The 15,414-nt window shown below is 41.9% G+C and overlaps 1 protein-coding gene across 1 annotated transcript in view; it reads left to right on the top strand.

Moving 5' to 3' along the window:
* The window catches only part of pou2af2a (POU class 2 homeobox associating factor 2a), a 96,856-nt gene that overhangs the window by 72,695 nt on the left and 8,747 nt on the right, over positions 1–15,414 (top strand). Inside the window, exon 4 of the mRNA XM_085794392.1 lies at positions 3,135–3,235. The gene's annotated coding sequence lies outside the window, so the exon portion shown is untranslated. The remainder of the gene's footprint in view (positions 1–3,134; positions 3,236–15,414) is intronic.

Genomic DNA, 15,414 nt, shown 5'->3' with positions numbered 1-15,414 from the left:
CATCTGGCTGTGTGGTCTAGTAGCTTCAGTTGTTTCAGTGATGCCCAATGGCTGCGTGCGTGCGTGCGTAAAAGAGAGATGGCACACTGTGTGTGTGTGTGTGTGTGTGTGTGTGTGTGTGTGTGTGAGTGAGGGGGGGGGGGGTAATTTTCAGACAACGTCCGACTCTCCCAACAAAAATCCCGCACCCCCTCTCAGAAAATAGTTCCGACGTCCATGCCCCCGGGGCCACACCGGATGCGGTAGTGCTGAGAAGCTGAGCCATTTTCATTTTGGCGTCCATGTTAACAGATTGTGTTGTGTACACCAGACGTGAAGCGCTGTGATCCTCCGCGGCCCGGCTCGCGCCCTGCAGCGATCGTTTCGCCGTCTGGTGTATTTGGTGCGCGAGCCGCGAGCGATCGCATCAATCCTGGCAGGAAGTCACACAAAGAAACACGAGAGAATCCGGTCAACTTTCAAAATAAAACAATTTTCAAAATAAAACACAGAGATTGACAAATACCAGAGGTCAATGTGTGTAAATCTGTAGCCTATTTGTGTTTATTAATCTAAACAGAGCGCAAGAGGAACACACACACATCTACACACATACACATAAGCTACACACACACAGCTGGGGGGCAGAATCGTTAATACGATGTGTGTGAGAGTTTTTAGCCTACGGTATTTGTATTAAACAGAGAGCGAGAGAGATGAACACATGAACACACACAGACACAGCGGAGGGGCAGAAGGCTTGTCGACCAGCGTGGAGAAATGCAAATCTGGTGTGAACAGAAGGGCTCCAGCTCGCGGCTCTGCTCCGCCGTTCTGAAAACAGCTTGCACCGACAAATAAAGGTAGCAAACCTACTGCTGTGACTATAGCAGAGCCAAAATGGTGAAGTATCCCTTTAAATATGGTTTAGATTTTGTAGCAAACCTACTGCTGTGACTATAGCAGAGCCAAAATGGTGAACTATCCTTTTAAATATGGTTAAGATTTTATATCAAATCATCTTTTTTTAGCTGAGGAGGAATAATGTAAATATCAAGACACATGATTATTATGAGGACCGGTACTGGAAACAGTGGTGGTCTTGGAAATGGACTCATGGTTTGGTCTCTGTCAGGTTTCCCAAAACTGGGATATGGGCACATCCTGGTTTCTGAAGTCTGGATATGATGTTTAAATGCTCAAACATAAAAACTGGACACTCAAAAAGTCCAACCAGTCATAGTGTGTGATGTTTTCCAGCTCAGAGCTCTTTCTTTTTTTTAAAAACCGTCTCACTAAACTGCATTCAAATCCACACACATATAAACTGAGCCACTTTAATGTTTAGCCAGTTTATCTCTCTGTGTCTGTGTGAGCTCATGTCGGTCACAGTCTCTGGTGGAAAAGTCCATTGCTGCTCTTCCAGTACAGCGGCGTCTCGGAGACTAAACTTCAGCAGCTTCACACAGGAAACAATAACACATCGGCTGTGTTTGTCTCACGTCACAGATGAGTCATTTGTTTGTCGTTTGCTCCGAGTGTTTTATACAAATTCCCACACATCCGTTGGAGGAGTGAATTACACATTAATGCAAAAGAAAAAAAGAAAGAAGAAAAAAAAGTCTCATATTTCTTTTATAAACTCTTTCTGCAGAGTCGTAAATCATCCGATGTCAGACGACGGGACGAGATGCTTTGCTTTTTTATTTACTCCACTGAGGCCGCGGCTCAGACCGAAACAAAAACAACTAAGTCTCCATCCCACAAAACCAACAGAGAGAGAAGAAAGGAGAGAAAAGAAAAGCTCCTGCAGCTACAAATCAAAATGTGGAAACAATAATATCCTTTTTCTCTTCTCTCTTTTTTCCTCTTTCTGTTGTTGTTGTGGAGTTTATAAAGGTGGATGCAGAGCGGAGCGGGGCCTCGGCTGCCGACCCGACGCTTCCTAACCCTAACCCCCCCCCCTAATCTGGACTGGGGATGCAAATAGTCTAAAAAACGTCCCTACCAAACATTTGCATTTATCCAAATAGATAAAGGTCATTTTGAAAAGAGCAGCCTCCTGATGACAGCAGAGTGAGGTGGCATGTTCCCTGAGTCCCTGCCCTCCTCCCTCCGCCCGGTTAAAGCTCCCACCGTGGCACGCCACCGCGCTCACTATGCTGCTGCACGCTGGGATTTAACTACTGTAGGCAAATAACAGCAGACACACTGGGCCTGCGTGTGTGTAGATGTGTGCATGAGTGTGTATGTGTGTATGTGCGCGCATCAAACGGCTCAACAGCATCATGGACACAGGTGAGACTCATTCATTTATAAACTACATAAACAGCTGGGAAACTTCTTTTTTTAAAACCTGTTAAACGTCAGATCAAGAGAAAAATGTTGTGGTTGAACTTTATTTTGAAAGAGTTTAGTTTATAGTTTGTAGTTTTATTTTGAAATGATGTGATGGCATCTGGGCTGTTGAATCGATTCAGATCCGTTTAGCTTCTGATGTGGAATAAATTTATCAGCAAAGATGATATATGTATATATAATATCAGTACAGGAGGATTTGTAGTGTTTTTCTTACCTTTTTCTATTATAACTTTGTATTTAAACGCTGCTCGTTGTGAAGAATCTGGCCGTGCTGTGTCGGGGCAGAGTTGGGGTCTTATCTAAAAGATCCATTCAAAAAGCTCAGATCTTTTTTACATAAAGTTTTTTGCATGCAATATCTGTTTGCATAATAAAGTTTGCATTTTCATTGAGTTTATGCCTCTGCTTCCCAGGAATGTCCCCAAATCACACCGCCAAGCCGCCTTTCAGATTTGTGACGACGGATGTAGAAGACGCTCGTTTTTTTTATTTCTATCACTACAATTCATGCAGATTTGTTAATTTTGCATTAACTGATTAATTTCCCTCCCTCCTTCCCTCCGCTGTGTGTGTGTTTGCAGTAAATTGCGTCTTTTTTAGCTGTGTCCATTTGCATCGACCAAACCAAAGGCAATTTCCATGACATTTACACACCAATCCCAAAGAGTCATTGGCCCTATATGCATAAAACTGTCAAACATTCAAATGAACAACATTTGTGGAGGGGAAACATTTGTATGAAGTTGTGTTACGAGTCAAAACCAATTTTTTTTTATCATTATTATTTCCTGCAGAATACTCCAAGCGGGTTTACCAGGGCGTCCGCGTGAAGCACACGGTCAAAGACCTGCTGGCCGAGAAGAGGTCCAGACAGACCACCGGCCCCAGATACAGTGTGAGTGTCTCTCTGTCTGTCTCTGCACTGCAAAAACTCAAAATCTTACCAAGAATGTTTGTCTTATTTCTTGTCAAAATGTCTCATTTCTAGTCAAAACTAAACTTATACTTAAAATAAGACTCATCACATTAAAAAGTAGCTTGTTTTTAGACACTTTTTACTTCTTTCAAGCAGATTTTCACTTGAAGTAAGTAGAAAAATCTGATAGCGGGGCAAGTTTTTCTTTTCTTATTACAAACACGATAAACTTGCTTTCACTGGCAGATTTTTCTACTTGAACTTCAAATGAAATTTAGTTTGAAACAAGTGAAAATTACCTAAAAACAAGTTGATTTTTAGGTGATGAGTCTTATTTAAAGTGGAAAGAGATTAGTTTTGACTAAAAAGGGGCATTTTGACAAGAAACAAGACAAATATTCTTGGAAAGATTTTGAGTTTTTGCAGTGTGTCCGTCTTTTGTCCTCGTCCCGTCTCTTCCCACTTCATTTTTCTCCCAAACCAAACAACACACACTCACAAAAAGAAAAACCACAGTTGACATTCGGCTGGAAGCAACAATCCTCACAAATCTCCTCTCCTTGTTTACACTCGGGGCTCGAAAAGGTTTTTTTTTTGTGGAGTAACGATCCATGGTCAATGCATTGACCACCTGTACCGCTCCTACTTCTACTCCCCCCCCCACCACTACCATCCTCCTCCTCCTCCTCTTCTTCCCTCGAGTGCTCGCAAAGCCAATCTGTAAATATCTGCAGACGGCGTGTGTGGAGAGAAACACAAAAGTCCCATCTCGACCTCACAAAAGAAACTCTGACACAATGATGGCCAACGGTGGCCAACGGTGACGGTCGAGACCCCCCCCCAGCAGCAGCAGCAGCAGCAGCAGCAGCAGCAGAGAAAGGAGAGGAGGCATGTGTAGGAGGAGGCTGCCTATGCAAAGTTTGATCCACACACACCTGCCAGCTGACATTGTCCTGAGCTGTGTACCGGCCGCAGACAAACCTGCTATTGTTGTCTCAGAAACACACATCTACACACACACATAGGCTACACACACACACACACACACACAGAGAATTAAAAGTCTGCATGCACGAGCAAGACTTGTCTTTTCATTCTGCAGCCTGCCACTCAAAAGGCTTTTTTTTTTTCTCCCCCTTCTCCCCCCTCCTCCTCTCTCATTGTTGAGCGTCGGCATGTCCACTCTGAGGACAAAGACTGAAATACCATCAGTCACACGGCGCTCTGCTGCTCTCATGCTACGCTGCTGCTGCTGCTGCTGCTGCTGCTGCTCGTCCTCGTCCTCGCCGCTCCACCTGCAGCTACAGATCAACCACCACCGAGCCCCCAACTAGAACGATTTATACTGACATCACAGTTACTATCATCTCTGCAGGGTTGTTAAAGGATACATACCGTTTTTTACAATCTGAACCTTATTTCTAGCATACGATCCTTTACTCCCCCAGATAACTTTGGTGTCATTACAAGTGGTTGTGATGAAATTAGCTCCAGCCGAGAGCCGTGTATATCCGTATAATGGAGTCTACAGGGCAGCAGAATGCAGCCTCTAAATAACACATTATCTGCTGCTAAACTCATTTATTTCACCAATATTTTGTTATGATAGGCTAGTGCTATTCCCCTGTAGGTTGACCTACTGACCTCTGACCTGGATGATGTCATCTCCGACCGCTGCCCGGCTCATTCTGATAATAATCATTCCACTTCGGCATTCGGGTCCATTTTTATCTCAACCAGCCGGAGCTTTAGTGAGTCCAGGTTGAGGAGAGGAAGCCTGTGGAAGCTGAACTTCATCCAGCTGCTCATTTTGTTCTGACAAGTCAGAAACACGCAGAAACGAACCGTAGCATTAGCGGTAGCAACAAACCGCGCGGCGCTCAGAGATGACATCATCCAGGTCAGAGGTCAGTAGGTCAACCTACAGACCCCGGATGTTGATAACAGCTAACCCCGGACTCAGAGGGGAATAGCACTAGCCTATCAGAACTAAATATTGGTGAAATGAAGGAGTTTCTCATTCTGCTGCCCTGTAGACTCACATTATACGGATATACGCGGCTCTCGGCTGGAGACAATTTCATCTGAACGACTTGTAATGACACCAAAGTTATCTGGGTGAGGAAATGATCGTATTTTATGCTAGAAATAAGGTCCAGATTGTAAAAAACGGTAATTATCCTTTAATAACCATCAGCAGGTGGTTTCAGTAGAGCTGCAGCAACGTCATCCTAATTAATGCAGAATTTTAAAATCACACAATTTAGTTTTATGTACACATCTCTGTAGTTCAGGTCTGGGCTTTCAGACACACACACACATACATGAACATGAACATGCAGCAGATCGTTTTCTCTGTTTCCGCTGCACAAAACCACACTTTTTATTTTTTCTGAATGAACTTCCTGCAGCTGTGTTTCTATGATTCAGGAGGACAACAGGGCTGTGTCTCAATTTGAATACTTTCATACTTACACTAACTATTTTGAGTCTGTCAGTGCGTCAATGACTCCTAAACTGACACAGATTTTGAAACAAACACCAGCAATACACAAATATTTGTTCTGAGACTGAATAGCGTTACTGTTTAAAACGGTCTAAAAGCTGAGCGTGGAGCGATGGACACTTCGCCGTCTGGGCTACGTAGCAGAATATATATAATATTTAATATGTAAATCAACATAGTGTACCGGTAGGCCAATGTTTTCCGCCACAAAGAGGAGCTGGCTGATACGGTGGCGGTGGCAACGTAATCTCCATCTCACATTAAACAGGTGGCCCAGCTCTGGATAACAACACGCTAACCACACCTCACTTCCTATGGGGTCATGCTTTTGTCATGTTTTTCTTTATTTATGTCATTTTAATCCTAGAAAAAGGACATTTAGGCTGATACACTATGACTAATAATTGAAATGGGTACACAACATGTTACATTTGTAAATAAAGTAAATTAAAAAAAAAAAAAAGAATAAATAAGCAGGTGGTCCACACAGGCAAAAATAATACAAGTAAGCAGTGGTGGACAGTAACGAAGTAAATTTACTTGAGCACTGTACTTAAGTACATATCCAGAGGATTTGTACTTTACTTGAGTATTAGATTTCTTTGGTACTTATTACTCTTACTTGAATACATTTCCAAGACAAATTTTTTTCTAAAATCCTATTGGACACAAGCTGTGTTTGTCAGAGAAGGAAACCCTAACCCCTAAAAGCAGCACATCAGTGCAGCTGCTTTCAAAGAGTTCATTCTCAGAAACAAGAGTTAAAAGCTCCTTAAATTCATTTAGAAGAAATTATAGTCATTCATTGATGTGAAAAATAAGAAATTTACTCTTACTCTTATTTTTACTTAAAGTACATTTAAAAGCATGTACTTTTGGATACTTAATTACCTTTAAAAGCAAGTACTTTTTTACTCTTACTCGAGTAACATGTCGACTGAGCTACTTTTACTTGTAACGGAGTAAATTTTGACCAGTAGTATTTGTACTCTTACGCAAGTACTGGGGTGGAGTACTCTGTCCATCTCTGCAAGTAAGGCGTTCATCATCGCTAACAAAGCCGGCAAATGTGGCGACGGGCGACAGTAGCGTCCGAAAAAGACGAAGACGTTAACTTGTGACCGTTGTGGTCGTTAGGTCCAGTAGACGCACAACGACAGGATTCGATTGGAGACAACAGGAACTGTAGGAGTAAGAACGTAGTGTCGATGGTAAACTACATGACAGGGACTCATGGGAGGATTCAGACTGAGACTCAGAGCAGGACTGGATTCAAGATTTAAGATTCTTTATTTGTCACATGCAAAGTTAAAGTGTACACTTACTAGTAGGAGAAGAAGGAGTTTCCTCCCTCAGTCCAGACTCATGGAGGTTTCATTCATTATCAACCTGTGAGTGTGAATGTGAGCGTGACGACCCGTCAGACAGAGCTCGCTACGCCCTCGTCCTCCTCGCCCCGTGTCGGCTCTGATCAGCTCCACAGGATGAAAACAGTGAAGTTCATGGATGAAGTTTTGTTTCGGTCCAGATTTTCCTTGTAGCTTTGTTGTGACATCACAGACGAGGAGGTTTTATGGTTCTAGATTTATATCATCCAGTCCCACGGAAACACCAAAACCAGTCAGACCAGTGTGTGTGTGTGTGTGTGTTTGTGTGTGTGTGACACTGATGTAGATTATTATTCACATAGAGCTCCATTATTTTATTATTTAAAATATTTCAACCTCACAGTGTTAAACACTCTGCAGCTGTTAGTAATAAAAGCTACTGTGATATATTACTGAACAGCTTAACTAGAGGCTGACAACGAGGCTCATCGAGGAGGAGGAGGAGGACAAGAGGTCAAAGGTCGAGTCAGGGGATTAATGTTTGTCTCCAGACTTTGTTCACAACAAGAATTTTTATTTTTTTATGCAAAATCTGCTGAATTATCCTTTAAAGGGATAGTAGCATTTTTTTTAAAGTGGGGTTGTATGATCTACAAATAGCCCCTAAGTACTTTAATTGCAGTAGAAGACTCTCTGCACTCCTCCCGTTAGCAACGCCAGCCCATAATAGCCCTGCCCAGAGATTTACAACATACAGTGTTGTGAATGGACCCAAAGAAACGGCCTATTTTCACGGACTAAAAGAGGTTTTACCTGAAAAAAAAACCCAGTTCCATTGTTCGCTATAATATAATTTTTTCCAGGTCCATTCACAACACTGTATGTTGTAAATCTCTGGGCAGGGCTATTATGGGCTGGCGTTGCTAACGGGAGGAGTGCAGAGAGTCTTCTACTGCAATTAAAGTACTTAGGGGCTATTTGTAGATCATACAACCCCACTTTAAAAAAATGCTACTATCCCTTTAAATCAGCCGCTGTGTGAGTGAAAGTCGTAGCTCCATCTGATTGGTGGACGTCAGAGAGAGGAGACGAGGGTCAGAGGTCAGTGAGTCACATGGGAGATGACGACAACTACTGAGAACTAGGGATGGGCATGATTAATCGATGATCGATTATTGATCGTTAAGAATTTTATCGATCACAGAAAATTTTTATCGATTTATTATAAGGGATCATGTAGAGGGCAGAGGTTGTCATGGAGAAATAATATTTTTCATAACAACCAATAAACTCCATATAAGTATTATTATACAGGCCTGTTATTGTTATTACATGGTTTAAGAGTGAAATAATTCATTAAATATGATGGGGCGCCTGTGTCGCGGACATCAGCTGTGACACCGCGGCTCCGCCCGCTCTGATCAGCTGGTTTGGTTTCCAGCAGCGGTGTGGAAGGAGCCTCCACTCTCTCTGTAAGTTACAAGCTACAAGTCATTTATCTAACATCACAATTAGTCCGAAGCTGTTTAACTACGGTTAAAATGAAACTTAAGGTAAATATCCCGCATAGTTTGTTTCTCTTTTCTGTGCCGCGCTGATCAGAGCGCCGCTCCGCCGTGTTGGCCACAGAAAAAACAATAAAACAATAAAACACACGCTTTCACAGTTTGAAAGTGCTTGTGATTTTTTTTGTACAAGTGCAGCCAAACACAAGGCTGAAGAGAGAGGGACAGCAGAGCTGCTCTGACGGCTCAGCTGCAGGTGAGCCAGGCAGCGCAACGGTGCTTTTTTTTTTTTTTTTTTTTAATCCTAAATGATGCCGGCACCCGGCACCGTCCCTACAGGTGAAGCACAAGCACACAGACGTCCGTGTACGTTGTTGTCTGACCTTCTTCCTTCACGGGGACTGCCCTGGATTACTGGCACACGCCATAACCGCACGCATTTTGTTTTTAATTATGAATATTAATATTAACGATTAATCGATAATTGATCGTTAATTTTCCCGAAGATCGATCAAAAAGATTTCTTCAAATGCCCATCCCTACTGAGAACGCTCCTGTCAGGAACAGGAACAAAGAGTCGTCTGACAGATTTACAGGAATCAAACTCTGTGTTGATTCCCATTTGCATCGATACTGTTGAGTGTCATTGTCGTTCCCAACTGATCGTGCAGAGCTGCTGTCGCCTGAAGCTGCTTTCCCTCTCGCCAAAAAAAAACCTGTTTGATTTCTCATCGGCTTCGTTGGAAACAAATGCACATGGAGGAGAGGAGGGTTAGAGACACAGTAGGAACACCGGGCGACTCGCTGATCTTAGTGGGAAAGCAGCTTTAGTGTTAATTACTCAGGTGGAAGTTAAAAAAAAAGTTGCCTCTTTGCTGTCTTCGTAATCCTTCTTCAGTTTTTTTAAAAGTTTATTAAAGGAAAAGTTCACCAAAAAATGAAATCCAGTCATTAGTGACTCACCCTCATGCTGATGAATACTCCGGAGTAGTTTTTTATTCCTCAAAGTTCATCTGGAGACCCGGGAGGCCGAAAACTTTATATGAAAGTATATAGAGCCCGACACAAAAACGTCCATAAAACTACACAAAAACCATTTAATATTCCTCCACACTGCTCGTCCACTGCAATCCAAGTGTCCTGAAGGGAGATAGTCCAGAGTTTACTGGAAACAACCTCATTTAGGACATTTTTACAGCCTAAACAGTCCTGCATTGAATTTGCCTGGGGTGCGCTCTCATGCCTCAGTGACGTTGTTTCCAGTAAACTCTGGACTATCTCCCTTCAGGACACTTGGATTGCAGTGGACGAGCAGTGTGGAGGAATATTAAATGGTTTTTGTGTAGTTTTATGGACGTTTTTCGGTCGGTCGCTATATTAATCTCATATAAAGTTTTGGTTGGACTACGAACCGGGTCTCCAGATGCACTTTGAGGAATAAAAAACTACTCCAGAGTATTCATCAGCATCCTTTAATTATTTGCACTGGTGTTGGAGTGAACCCAGCTTTGACTATAACTGGACAACTGAAGTACATGTAAACACCTTAGTCCGACTGAAATCGGAGTTGGAAAACTCTGATTAAGACACCCAGATAATGTGATTGGAATTTGATTTTTCCGTCATGTATACACCTTAGTCGGAGTATAACTGGACAATGCATGTGCACATGCTCCACAACCGTAGAGACGGCACCAAGTGGAGCAGAGAAGCCGCCCGAACCCGGCAAAGTAAAGAAAAAATCCAACGTCGGCGCCGATTCAATGCATTTCACACAGCGCAACCAGCTAGAGTGTTTTATTTAAAAAAAAGAGAGAGAGAGATGAAAAAAGGAAGCCCGTATCCTATTCTCTCAGCGTGAATCCGGCCCAGACTGACGCGTCTGGTCGGGAACTAGTTGAGAATTTATTATGAAGCTTACTAAGTTGTTTATATTCAGTTTTTTAGGAGGTGACAGAAAAGTCAACAGGACAGGGGGCGTATTAACCCGCATGAGGGGGTGGACCTCGTCAGTTATTCCATTTTCTCAGTTGCATGTAAACTGAAACAAGGACAGAAGTCAGACTTGAGCCAAAATCGAATTTTGAGCAAAGCTCGATTAAGCTCTGCATGTAAACGTACTGAGAGTGACACTGACACACACTGTTCACGTTGGACTCAGAGTTGTAACACAGGAAGAGACGGTGTCTTAGTGAGGATCCAGACCTCCATTAGTCAACATGAAGCCTCGTCAGGTGTTTGTCCACAGTGTGAGACTGAGCTCAGTGACCTGGTGACCTGTGGACGAGGCGTCGTGTTGCTGTGATAGAGGCCTGCTGGTCGGCTGCTAGTGGGTGTTTAAAGACCCAGTTAATCACCTCATTATGGGTCAGGACCGTCAGCAGCACACATTTAAATCACAATCACCCTTTTGTCCCCAGACGACTCCCGTAGAACAGACCATAATAACAACACAGAGCTCAGCTAGAAGCTCAGAGGAGGCAGTTTAATAAGTGTTACAGAGCTCCAGGCTGATAAGATCTGAGGCAGTGCAAGTAAAATATTTCATCTACTTGTCCACGTGCAACCAGAAAATTTGCTGTTTGCTGTTTTTTTTTATAACTCGTGAAATGTGAAAGCGGTGACTCAAAGAATCTGTATCTGTCAGATGTCAGGTCAGTGTGTGTGAGGATCATGAATGAAAAGGAAATGTGAATATTTGTGGATTTACAGTGTCGCCCCTACATAGTTTTGATTGCACAGTTGGAGGCCACTGTGCTCCTAGTTGTGCTACGTCAGAGTTAATGTGGAGTCGTGTTTAAATGTTCTGAGCTCTGCGTGGACCGGACCGGTACAATAAGAGCATAGTAACCTGTAAATAACAAGAACTCTAAACTTTTCTTTTTGTTTTAGTGCAAAGAAGTACATTATTAAAGATTCCCGAGGAGTTTGTATTTGATTATAAAGAGTCTCTTATTAATGTGGATGAGTGTACGTTACCACTTCTTAATGGGTTCATTTTTGATAAATATATGGTTTTGTCTTTATAGTTATTGTGATATTATCATTTAGTGGTCGACTCACCCAGCATTTCCAAGTTTCGGTTTCCCGGACGCTGCCCGTCGGGTCATGGGAATAACACCGCCAGATCGCTAGAGGCTAGGGATATAGTCGAGAGTTTACTGGAAACGACGTCATTTAGGACATTTTTACAGCCTAAACAGTCCTGGATTGAATATGGACTTGCCTCAATGACGTCGTTTGGAGTAAACTCTGGACTATCTCCCTTCAGGACACTTGGATTGCAGTGGACGAGGAATATTAAATGGTTTTTGTGTAGTTTTATGGACGTTGAATCTAATTTTTTGGTGAACCATCCCTTTAATAACAGTCTGAACTAGTGGAGTTGACTCCTTCACGCTGCTTTAACGTTGAACCTGTGGACTCGGCAGCAGCAGCAGCTGGTGTCTTCTTGTTATTTACATACTTCTCACGCAGCCTACGTCTAAATGCAGATGTCGCCGTTGCTATGGAAACCCCAGATCTCCTTCACAAGTCGCTCGCTCTTTTACCTTTTTACCTTTTACCTCCTCCTGACATCTTGATAGTAAATCATTTCCAAAACGGTGCAGCCGAGCATGATGGGATGTCAAACTGGTTGTAATTGTACCGTGTCCGTGGGAGCATCTGCACTCTTTATGTTTCTCCCAACTCTTTTTCTTTTTCTTTTTTTTCTTACTTTAACTTTAGTTCGTCACCCGACTGTATCTGTCGTGTCATGGCGTCTTTTCAGTGCAGTGTTGACTCGTCGTATGTTTATAAATGGCGCATGAAACCCTGACGATGCACAAAGGAGGCAGAATGAGCCAAGCCGTCCAGCTCTTTATGTCGCCTGGCGAGCGCTCGGCTTTTATGGCGCAGAATAAAAGGCCATTGATGGAGAAGAGCAAACTCTGACCACAGAGAGAGAGGCTCTTCATGTCGGGACACGGACACGAAGAGCAGGGACAGTCGCTGTGTAAAGAGACAGACCTGACATCAGTTTCAGTTAAACCAGCTTCTCTCTGTGTGTGTGTTTGAGGGGGAACTGCCCAAACACGCAGCCACCGCCACAGCCGCCGTTACATAAATGACCCCGGCAACCGTGAGAACTGGAGCTGACTGATGGAGACAGAGAGACAGAAACAGAGAGAGAAAGAGAGAAAGAGAAAGAGACAGAGAGACACAGAGAGTTCAGGAGGCAACAGACATTTTTTTAAAAGCATGTTTGTGATGTGACGTGTGAAAGTGAGACACCAACAAAACCAACAAAAAAAATGTTAAGTCAACTTCATTTAACTGGACATTTCATAGCATAACATGCCATAATAGTACAGCATGCACACAACATAACATAATAGTCTAGCCCAGCATACACATAACACATGACAACACATAAGATACACATAACATTTCATAACTCCACACCCAACATAGCTACACATAACGCATACAGTATCAACACATACCTATAAAATAACAACATAACATAACTACCCATACACATAACATAATAGTCTAGCATAGCATACACATAACAACACATATAACTACACATAACATAACTACACACCCAACATAGCTACACATGACACATAACTGCACATAACATAACATATCAACATATACACATAACATAATAGCTTGGCATAGCATACACATAACACATGACAACACATAAGATGCACATAGCATTTCATAACTACACACCCAACATAGCTACACATACACATAACATAACTACACAAACACATAACAGCACATAACATAACTACACAATAATGTAACATAACTACCACCCAACATAGTTACACATAACATAACATAACATAACATACAATAACATACACATAACATAATAGCCTAGCATAGCATACACATAACACATGACAACACATAAGATACAAATAACATTTCAAAGCTACACACCCAACATAACATAACAACATAACATAACTACACATACACATAACATAATAGCCTAGCATAGCATACACATAACAACACATAACATAACTACACACCCAACATAGCTACACATGACACATAACAACACATAACATAACAACATATGCACATAACATAACTACACATCCCTATTCTTAACATAACATAGCATGACATCATAGCCTAGCATACACACAACACAAGACATAACACAACATACAAATGAGCAGAGAGCAGGAAAAGACAGAGACTGAAATGAAACAACTCCATGTTTTATTCTGACAGGATGTGTGTTTAATGTGTTCACTGTGTTCACTGTGTTTAATGTGTTCACTGTGTTTAATGTGTTCACTGTGTTGACTGGTCAGATGATGAAACAGTTGTGAGTCGCTGTGTAACAGGTTGTGGGAATACGATCATATGAGGAGGGTTTTGCATAGGAAGGAAGAGCCTTTTTATTTCTCTGTCTCTGTAAAATAAGTTTAATAAATCCATCATTATCATCATCCCTCCTCCACCACACACACACACACACACACACACAGACACACACAGACACACACACACACACACAGAGACTGTGTCTAGTGAGCTGCTTTCCCTACGCAGCCTTCAGAGATGCACTGAGCCATACCTGGGCCACATGAGGAAGTCTTGGCGCTGGCAAATCACATTCAAATTCTGCCCTCAAAATTTGCCTCCCTCCCAGCCAACACGGGCTTAATATCAACTCTTTCATGCTAGCAGTATGCAAACCAGCAGGCCGCGTCCTGTCAAGCCCCGTCTGTGCTGTGTGTGTCCCTGCACTCTGCTCTCCGCCACAACGACTCACAATATTTAACAGCATCGTTGGTCAAATTAATGTAACAACGTGCACGTCTTAATAATGGAAAACATCCACATGTGTTCTCTAAGTCTAAAGCATCCAGATAAGTCGATTTTTATTATTTTTAATACAGGTTGAAAGGTTCTAAAGTTTAAAAAAGAAAATAAAACAATATGCATTAATAAAAATCAAAGTTTTAAAGGGTGAATTTGAACATTTGTTTTCAAGATATACAGCTGCATCTCAATAAATTAGAAAGTCTATTTCCAGGAGTTCAAGTCAAATAGAGTGCATATAGATGGACAAATAACATAATTAATTAAAAATGCCTTTTTAAAATTGGTCTTTCGTAATATTCAAAATTTCAATCAATCAATCACTTTTATTGTCATTGCCATAAATAACAATGAAATTCTGTTGGAGCAACACAACCTTAAATAGGTGTAAAAGTGCATAATGCAAAAAGTGCATAGTGGTGCAGAATCCCATAATTCCCATTATAAATAGAGCCATAATCATTACAATTAAAATAAATTAAATAAATAAAGACATGAATTGTTTCATTCAGTGTTTAATGGATCTACCGTATATAATGTTTTAGTTTCACTTTTTGAATTGAATTACTGACATAAATATAAAGTTTCCATGATATTCTAATGTATTGAGATGCACCTGTATGTATATACTGTATATGTATATATGTTTTAGTGTGGAGCTGTAACTCGACCCTGGCTTCATTTCCCTCCTGAAGAGGAAACGGCAGCAGTTTGATTGTGAACTATAAAGCGTTTATGACGGGACACGCTGCCTCCGACTTACAGGGAAGTGTGAGAGTCGACCGCAAGTGGTCACATGACTCATAACACACGGTCACCTCAGAGCAGGAATAACCACCGCCAGCCAGAGACAATCATTAACTTCATCTGTCTCACATCATCAGACTCACATAGCCTACGTTTGTTTTGTTTTGTTTTATCTTATATTTTTCAGTCGCCTGGAGACATAAAAGCATCGGTCACAGAGATTAG

Source organism: Trachurus japonicus, chromosome 13 (assembly GCF_045865225.1).
Source record: "Trachurus japonicus isolate A0001 chromosome 13, Traja_1.0".
Taxonomy (NCBI): domain Eukaryota; kingdom Metazoa; phylum Chordata; class Actinopteri; order Carangiformes; family Carangidae; genus Trachurus; species Trachurus japonicus.
The sequence above is the reverse complement of the archived record's forward strand: the minus strand, read 5'-3'. Positions and strand labels throughout refer to the sequence as shown.